Here is an 8,867-nt window from a genome sequence, read left to right as displayed (position 1 = left end):
GGAAAGTCAATGTATTGAAATAATGAATGGTACAAATTGTTTTAGAAACTGCTAGATTTGTGACCAATGCAAATTTTGACCTGAAATGCTGCACTTTTACTGCAATACATACATTTTTTCAGCTCCAGCCTTTTTCTTTGCTCATTCATTCTGATGTCTAGCATTTTTTTATTGAGAGGGCCGTGGCAATTGGCAATGTATTTACTGCCAGTATGCTGAAGACTCGACATTTTAAAGCTATCATTGCTTCAAAGTACGGCTGCACATTAGTTTTGCTTTTTGCATGTGGCATGGGCGCTCTTTGGCCTGAGTTGCCCTTGCGCCACTAAAATCTACCATCATCATCATCATCATGTGGCATGGGTCAGACGTTCATCAACAGCCGCTTTTAAAACACTGGTATTTGGCAGGGTCTGTACCTCTGCATATGTCAGTGTGCAAGGCAGTATGAAAGACACTTGAGAGACAAAGGAATTTTCTTTTGTAAGTAAATTACTCTTTCACTATACTTAATCGCTGCACCTGCTGTGAAAGGACACTTCATAAAAGGAAATGAGCTATAAGGTAGGTATTATGGCTGGCGACACCACCTTGGTGTTCTTGCACGGAATGCCATTAACTTCATGGATTTAGACTACTCCTACCAGCAGCTACTTTGATGTTCAGGACGCCACCTGCAAAGATTTTAGTGCGAAATAAAAAAATTTTACCTTGAATTTAACGACCCAAGTGTTCTCAAAATGCAATTTATCAATCAAAACCGGTTTACTGTTTCACTTTGTCTCTTTAAAATTTGGCTCAATAGACACGAGTGTAGGGTGTTCAATCACACATCTTTTGTTCCCTTTCAACAGGGACTATGTACAAATCAACAGTGATGTCAAAACTGCACTGACAATTTAGCAGCGCAGCATGGCAAGAGAGAGTGTATGTTCACTTAAGCAGGCCTGGGTTGCATGACCGGAAAGAAAACGTCTCTTACGATGCACCACTCTTATAAAGTGAATGAAGGTCAAGGTTATTTATTATCTGCGGCCTCGCAAGCCAGAAGCAAGATATCATTTTGAAGCATGCCTCGACGGAGGGCTATGGAAATTTCTGCCAACTGTGTTCTTTGACGTGCACCTGATCTATGCGCACGGGACCTTATTTTGCCTCCATCGATGTGCACCAACGGTGCCTGGATGGAACCCATGACCTTTGGATCTGCTAGTCAAAGTTCTGCCTGGTGTTGCATAAATGTTGCTATCTAACCAATAACAATGAGAACTAAGGGACATTTGAGACTCAATAGTGCAGTGCTTATAAGTGAGCTACAGTTTTAAACCACGTACACTGCAAAAATTAAATCTTAACTACATTGGCAGTGGTTGCATGTCGATAGTGGTAAATAGCTATAGACCTGCGTACCACACGACGTTAGTGAACGTTCCAACACTAGATGGTAGAAATTTCGCGAGCCCTCCTTTACAGTGTGCATCAATCTTACATTCTAGTTTCGCCCAGTCAAACATTGGCAACGAACAGCTTTGATGTGCAGCGTGAAGTAGGAGTAGTACAATGGACACAGGACCAGCGATGCTTTTACACTCAAACTTCAATATAACAAAGTCATGTCTGCCCCGAAAATACATTTAACATTTGAAAATTTGTTATAAACGAGTATTAGCGACACCATCAATGGCACAGCTATCGGTTACTTTGTTATAACCAACAATTTCTTATATCCGAGTTCGTTATACAAGGTTTGAGTGTATTGCAAGGTGGCGAAAATGTTTTCGAGTGTATCATCAAGAAGCAGGGTGGCTCAATAATTCTTTGGTAAGTTCGGCAAAACTTCATGAGTCGGACTATACAAAAAAAGTGGGAAGTCACATATTGGATCATCGACAATTTCATGGCTTTTATACATTTCAAAAGCCACTAGCCAGAAACTTGAAGACTGTCAAGGAAATCATCAGGGAAAATATGTGTACATGCGTGATAACTTGATGGCATTGGGAGCAAGCAGCCCATCGTTTTCCTTTCAGTTCCTTTTAACGAAGAACTACTTATGTCATCCAGATGTGCAGTATGGATCCATTTAAAAGGGTCGCTGGCTTACCCTGGAAACCTGCATTTTATACCATGTTTTCTCTTGAATGACGGCAGTTTTTTTTTTTTTTAAAGGTTGATCGAGACTTGGGGAGGGAGGAGATGCATTTATTACACAGTAATAATTTTTGAAATAGGATCAAATTGCGGCTCGGAACATTTATGCTGGGCTACTGTAAGCACAACCGAAAATGTGACTGAAAACCAGGTCTCGTAAGTCAAGTTTACAAGCTGTGCATAATTTGGGGCCAGCACTTGCCGTGTTTTCAACTTGGGACATATTAAGAATGCTTATAGAGTCATGTTCTACATTTCCACTCTTGCTTTAACCGCAAACTTTTTGATATACAATTCTGCGTACGTGAGCAAACTGGCCTTTTTATGCTTTTTAGGGGAAGTGCAACAAATCGAGTTCCGCCCTTTTTTTCTTTTTTTGAAGTGGGGGAGGGGGAAGGCTAAAACCTGGCATGCACGAGTGGGTCCATTGAATTGGCTCAAAATCATTGCTGCATTGGTGTGTGCAAAATAATCAATATGAAAAATCATAGAAATACCTACCTGCACAAAGTCTGTCAAATAAACACATGCGTTGCCCGTACTTGGCCGCCTCTCAAAAATGTCTTTGTGAAGTTCATCAAAAGTGTGCCACGATGTTATAGAAAGGGCATAGCTGTCTTTTTATTATTTCAAAAAAGACGTGGCTAGCAATTGACAGCTTGAAGGCAGCAGATACAGAGATTCAAGTTGCTCCATGCAGGCTTTTTTTTTTTCTTAAGTGTCCAAGGATCCACGCCCCATGCAAGCTTCTAGCTCTACAGACAACAAAGGCACCGTAAAAAATTATGAGGAAAGTGTTGTCTGGAAACAAAGTTCAATTTTTTGGTCAATCGTTCGCTGAAAGCTTGTCACGTCAGGTAGAATGTTTCACTGAACGAAAATTTGTCACTCGCCAAGTAAAGAAAAAGGAGAAGGGGCGGAGAGGGGCAATTTTTGACACTTTAGTCTTTTATTGCATTGTATAATACATACAGAAAAGAGCAATGGTGCTGTGTCCACTGCATTCTATACATGATACATGAGTTGCTTCCAAAGCATGAAAAACACTCATTGTTTTACTTGGTCAGTGACTGCAATTTTCAAAACTTAGTTTATGACCTTATAACGTTCAGTTGCAGAATAGCGAATATCCTTTGTTCATGGTTCCATGTTATCAGTTTTTTCCCTCACCAAGATGCTTATTTATAATATCAAGTGAGCTAGAGACGCGAACAAAGGCGTTCGCAATATTTAGAGTAGGCATTGATGCATTTTGAAGGTTTCCAGACATATACTTGCTTAAAGTGCAGCACATTCTTTCATACAAACAGAATCGCATTATTTCAGTTGTTCGTGTAGTTCTCAGCATGTAAAGGTGAGTTGAGAATTGACAGCATGTCCCCTGCAGCGGCATCGACTTATCAATGATTCTGGTTTCTGGGGCTAGCTATTACTGTATTGGAAGTTTTGTGGCAGTGAAGTATGTTATAAGAATGGAGCTATAAGGTTTTTAACTTTGTGGAAATTAGCAGTAGGATTTTCAAAATTGTGATGTAGCGTCATGATTGCATACACCTGTCTACTATCTCAAATTTTTTATAACTTGGGCTGTATACTGATTGTTTCAAGCATTCATGAAAAATAAAGTTTTTCTCAATGAACCTTTGCTCATTAATTTCCAAACTGCAATTTTCAGATGATGCAACAAGGACAGCAGCTTTTGGAGTAGGCAGGTTGAGCGATAAGCTTGCTGTAAAACTTCCTTTTGCTTGGAAACCACTTATAGGATGTGTAGCCACAGATGGGATTCGAATATCCCTCTCTCCCCAATTTCACATTTTGTACAAATTACCTGAGCCATATTTAGAAATATTTCATGAGGGGGGAGGAAGTATTTCGTATAACCGTACTTAACGTAAGATTTCAGGCATGTGTTGCGCATGTGTGTGTATATATACATGCAATATTAAAAACGTTGCTGGGCAGGGGGGGTCAACATCCATCTGCGGCAGTTGTATTCTGTGCCCTTGCTGTTTAGCGTTCTTCGGTCTTTCTTTCGACTTTTTCACTGCTTATGTGCTACAACAAAATGTGGATTAGATTTTATTTATTATATTCATTTCACAATACTGCAGGCCCAGCATGGCCTAGACAGGAGTGGGCTTACAAAATCAAGGAGAACAGTACAGAAATAATTGATAAGAATACTAGCACCCCATGTAATACATCAGTCTTGCTATAAAGTGATTTTTAAACAAAAATAAGAAACAGCCCTAATAAAATACAATACTCTCACAATGAGCTATCTAACAGTCTCAGCTATTCAGTATTCAACGTGACAAATGTTGTTCAGATGCTTCATCAAGATTGTCTGCCTTGCAAACAAACTCGGGCGGAATATTTCAATCCAAAACACTGCAGAGGAAAAAACTCTGTGTAAATGCCTCTGTTCTGACAAAAATGTGTTGAAGAGAGTGTTTGTGAGTATTGCACGTAGTTTTGGCAGTAGTGGCTGTCAAATATGAAGGTTCAGACACACTTTCCCTTTCAAATATTATGCAAAAACTTGCGTCGACTGATTTTTCTGCAGACAGCTAGTGGCAGGATATTATAAGTTTTCATGAATTGAGTTCGGGAATCTAGCCTTTTGCATTTATTAAATATAAATTCGATGGCTTTCTTTTGTAGTGCTTCTAGGCTCTGTATCTATCTCCTTTATTGTGTACAGATCCCATACCATGTGACAGCGTGACTGATATTGTGTTTCCGCGTGGTTCCTCGATCTTCAGGAAACTTCTCTTGAAATTTTTTATTGCTACAGACCTCGCATGTGACTGGTGATAAGTGACAATTATGTTTGGGGTGTAGTGCAGCGAGATAGAGCACCGGCACGATAGTGCAAGTGAAATAGCACAAAGGCCACCGTCTTGTGCAGGCATACATTACGCTATGCACAATTTTTATTTTAGAAGCCTGCTCAGGCTTAGTTAAAAAACAAACAAATGACATTAGCTACAATTACCAAGAGAAAACTGGGTGGGGCAATTGCCTGCAAATTATGCAAGGCTAGATCCGCCGGCTACCTACAACATCCTCAACCTCAACCCATACCACGGATGCATACTCCAATTCAGGTCTGATAATAGTATTGTTCTGCCTTGCCGTCTTCTTATCAGATGACAACAGGCAAGGACATCCACCTTCACCATTACGCAAATGATTGCTGACAAAAATGCTTTTGATTGCTGACAAAAATGCGTTTGACCTCAAATATGCACTTGGCGCATTGTGTCAAATTTTTAAGGTAATGTGAAAAGCCCTGCGAGAGTGTGCATGTACTTTCCAGCAGACATCTGGGCCAGGTTTTCTAGAACTTGCAATCTTTTTCACACAATAAAACTTGAAATAAATGAAATCCGGGCAATTCAGTTTCTAAGGACACTGCTAGGACAAGTGTTTTAAAAGCTTGTCGATGCCTTCGACATGCTCGAAACATTTCCTTCATTGAAACAACAAAGCCTCCAGTCACTGGCATAGGGGGTAACTCGCCAAAAATTTGCAGTTTAGTACACATACACACACGTGCAGCTAAACACTCAAAGTATGAATGACCCCCCCCCCCCATTTCCAGGAAAAAATTTTTGGCGTTGCTACTTTTGCCAATTTACAATGAAATTCAAGCGATTTTTCTTTAAATCGAAAGCCGATCGATGTGCAGACTACTTGCCTGCTTATGGTCACGCTTTGGTCAGCATAGCCGAATTGATAACATATGTGGTTTTGCTGTATGTGTAGATGTGGAACAGGATGGTATGAATACCAGTATACATGCTTTACCACTGCACGTTTTGTTTATTGCTTAATCTATAACGCTTAAATGCGGCTTGAATATGTTTCCTTGGCTGAATTACTCAGTACTGTAGGCATCTTTTATTCTCATAGCCTGACCCTTGCAAGGCGCACGAACGAAGTTGAACCTTCGATCTTGCGGCGCGGGTACTCTAACTAGTTTCATAGCAGTAAACAAGGCAGTGTGCAGGAATATTAGCGCAAAACATTTGGAAGAATGTTGGGAAATATTTGCACGCTCACTGCACCATATGCTGTACATGCGCCTGCGCTGCACCGAATTCAGTGTGATTCGAAGCCTGTGGTGACGTGGACCACGCTTACTAAGAAAGGTATTAGTGAAAGCCGCGGCTAGGCTTCCTGGTTTCACTGGCGAAAACGGGTAAGGGCAAGCTGCGAGAAAACGATGCGCCCGCCTTTTCCCGCAATGATGGGGCGCAAAGTCTGCTCCCATACTTTCAATATTACTAGGACTGGGAGGGGGGGGGGGGGGTGCACAGCACCGAATCTTCACTGCCGCCCCTCCTGAAGCAGAGTACCTGAAGGAAGACTCTACACACACTTATGGCCGGAAATAAAGGAAGAACGGTAACTTGCCCGACTCCCTTAATGCAATATTTATGCCATATTTAACTTAACTTATTTTCTTAGTCCAATACTATTAATGTGAGCAATCCTCAAAAATTCTCACCCAGCCTCCGTTACCGCTGTTATGAGCTCTTTCTGTTTTGAAAGAGGAACTTTGATTAATTACGACTTGCAGAGGTAATTAAATGTGGCAGAATATTTGGCAGCCGTGAGAACACAACTGTCGCACGAAAGGGAGGACGCTAACACCGAGACGAGGCTGTTTGTATCATTTGTCTGGTGTCTTCTCTTTCGCACTGTTAGCCCGTTAGAGCTGTTAGCCTCCCCCCCGCCCCCTCTTGCCCGATTTCTCTTTCTATCATTGCATTTCCTAAATAGGCAAACCACAACCCAGCTTCGAATCGCGGCAGTTCAAATTCTCAACGTACACCGAAAATCAACAACGTTTTGACCGTCATTGGGCGGCGGAATCACACAACACTTCTCGTAACAAAAGTTCAGAAACAGGGGGTGGAAAAAAATGTGGAACGCTTCACGGTTTTGCGTGTCATCCTTGCGCAGGGGCCATGCTAATCTTCTCTGTATCGTTCCAATTTTAGTATATGTACTTTGGAAGTACAACATACATACTGGGCTTCCCATATATATACCCATAAGTTTGAAGCCACCTGTGTGCTGGGAACGAGAGCAAAAGAGAACAATTTTTTGGCAGTTACCGTTGAAATGTAAGTTCAAATTTTGGTCGGAATTGTACAACACGGTAATTGACAGAAGCCTTTTTACTTAAGTCAGTTATCAGAATCCAATTAAAGCACGTGTAACGTTAATATTGTCCCGAATTCTTCCTGCAGCAATCCACCAAGCTTGTTAGGTGGCGGCACCTCGCGGGTCTCTTTCACAATAATAAAGGCAAAAGCACGGCCCCCGAGATAAGTAAATTTATCTGAAAATCCTAAATGTTGAGGTTTAGGCGCGCTTGTTTGAAATTTCAAAAGTGACGCAACGTTTTGTTCATCTTGTTAATTGTTTTTTTAATGAAACCAGCAAGCGGTGTGAAAACAATGCATCACGTCGGACAGTATTGGCGTGCTTATCTCGGGGGCGTTGCGCTTGCCACTATTGGTGTAATATAAACCCGCAAGATGACGCCACCTGACAAAGGTGAATTGTTGCAGGAAGAATTTGTGGCATTATTAACGCTACTAATGCCGTAATCGGACATTGATAGCTGACTAACCTAAAAGGCTTCTGTCAATGAAGGTTTTGTACAATCTGCATTAAAAGTTAAGCTTATGTTCTAACGGCAGCTTTGAAAACTTTGTTGCATTTCACTTTCGCAGGCAGCACACAGGTGGATTTAAACTTATGGGTATATATACGAGAAGCCCAGTAAGTATGTTGTACTTCCAAAGTACATATACTAAAATTGGAACGATACAGAGAAGATTAGCATGGCCCCTGCGCAAGGATGACACGCAAAATCGTGAAGCGTTCCACATTTTTTCGCACCTTCCGATTCTAAACTTTTGTTACGAGGAACGCTGTTTGATTACGTCGCGTCGCCCAATGACGTGAACACGTTGTTAATTTTAAGAGTTCACTAAGATTTTCGACTGCCGCGATGATATCGCGTAAACTGTATAGTAGGTTGCCCATTTCGGAAATTCAATTATGAAAGAAGGAAACTGGCAAAGAAAGAGATATTACAGGCTAACCATAGAGATAATATGCAGACTTTATATCAACTCTGTGAAGATAACAGTGGAAAAGTCAAGAGACCAGAGAAAAATGGTACATACAGCCTCGCTTCGCTGATGTTTGCGTCCTCCTTTTCGTGCGACAGTTGTGTTCTCATGGGTCATGGCATAGAGTTAAAATACTGGCCGTGGCTACCAATGGAAGTGGCATATTCTGTCACTGCCAACAACATGGCTGTTATTGCCTTTAATTAACTCCGCAATTCACCTTTCATCAGATAAGGTTCCTCAACAATTAGGATGATACAATAATAGTAATAATAATAATAAAATATTAATAATAACAATTAGGACAAAAACAACTACAGCAATAAGGAAAAGGACACGTGGTGGTAATTAACAGAGGGAATTAGGTCAAATGTTAATGGCGTAACTACTACGCCTATAGGGAGGGGAAGAATGGGGGCGTAGGTTGGTCGCACACCCCACCTTGCGCCCCTCCCCCCTCGTAGTCGTAGCCTTGTAGGTGACGATAGTTATAGCGCAAGAACAAAACGACGACACAGAGACAAGAGGAACGTCGTGTCATCGTTTTGTTCTCAC

At 41.2% G+C, this 8,867-nt stretch overlaps 1 long non-coding RNA gene and 2 other non-coding genes across 3 annotated transcripts; 1 reads left to right on the top strand and 2 right to left on the bottom strand.

Moving 5' to 3' along the window:
• Nucleotides 1-2,747: 2,747 nt before the first annotated feature.
• On the bottom strand, nt 2,748-8,552 carry LOC119181118 (uncharacterized). The gene is made up of 2 exons (XR_005111153.2): nt 8,367-8,552; nt 2,748-2,906 (listed from the first exon to the last, which is right to left on the bottom strand). It is a non-coding gene; the product is annotated as an uncharacterized LOC119181118 (long non-coding RNA).
• On the bottom strand, nt 7,084-7,186 carry LOC119181948 (U6 spliceosomal RNA). Its single transcript, XR_005111236.2, has one exon. It is a non-coding gene; the product is annotated as a U6 spliceosomal RNA (small nuclear RNA).
• On the top strand, nt 7,968-8,070 carry LOC119181947 (U6 spliceosomal RNA). The gene has a single exon (XR_005111235.1). It is a non-coding gene; the product is annotated as a U6 spliceosomal RNA (small nuclear RNA).
• Nucleotides 8,553-8,867: the final 315 nt, after the last annotated feature.

Source organism: Rhipicephalus microplus, chromosome 10 (assembly GCF_043290135.1).
Source record: "Rhipicephalus microplus isolate Deutch F79 chromosome 10, USDA_Rmic, whole genome shotgun sequence".
Classification (NCBI taxonomy): Eukaryota; Metazoa; Arthropoda; class Arachnida; order Ixodida; family Ixodidae; genus Rhipicephalus; species Rhipicephalus microplus.
The sequence above is the reverse complement of the archived record's forward strand: the minus strand, read 5'-3'. Positions and strand labels throughout refer to the sequence as shown.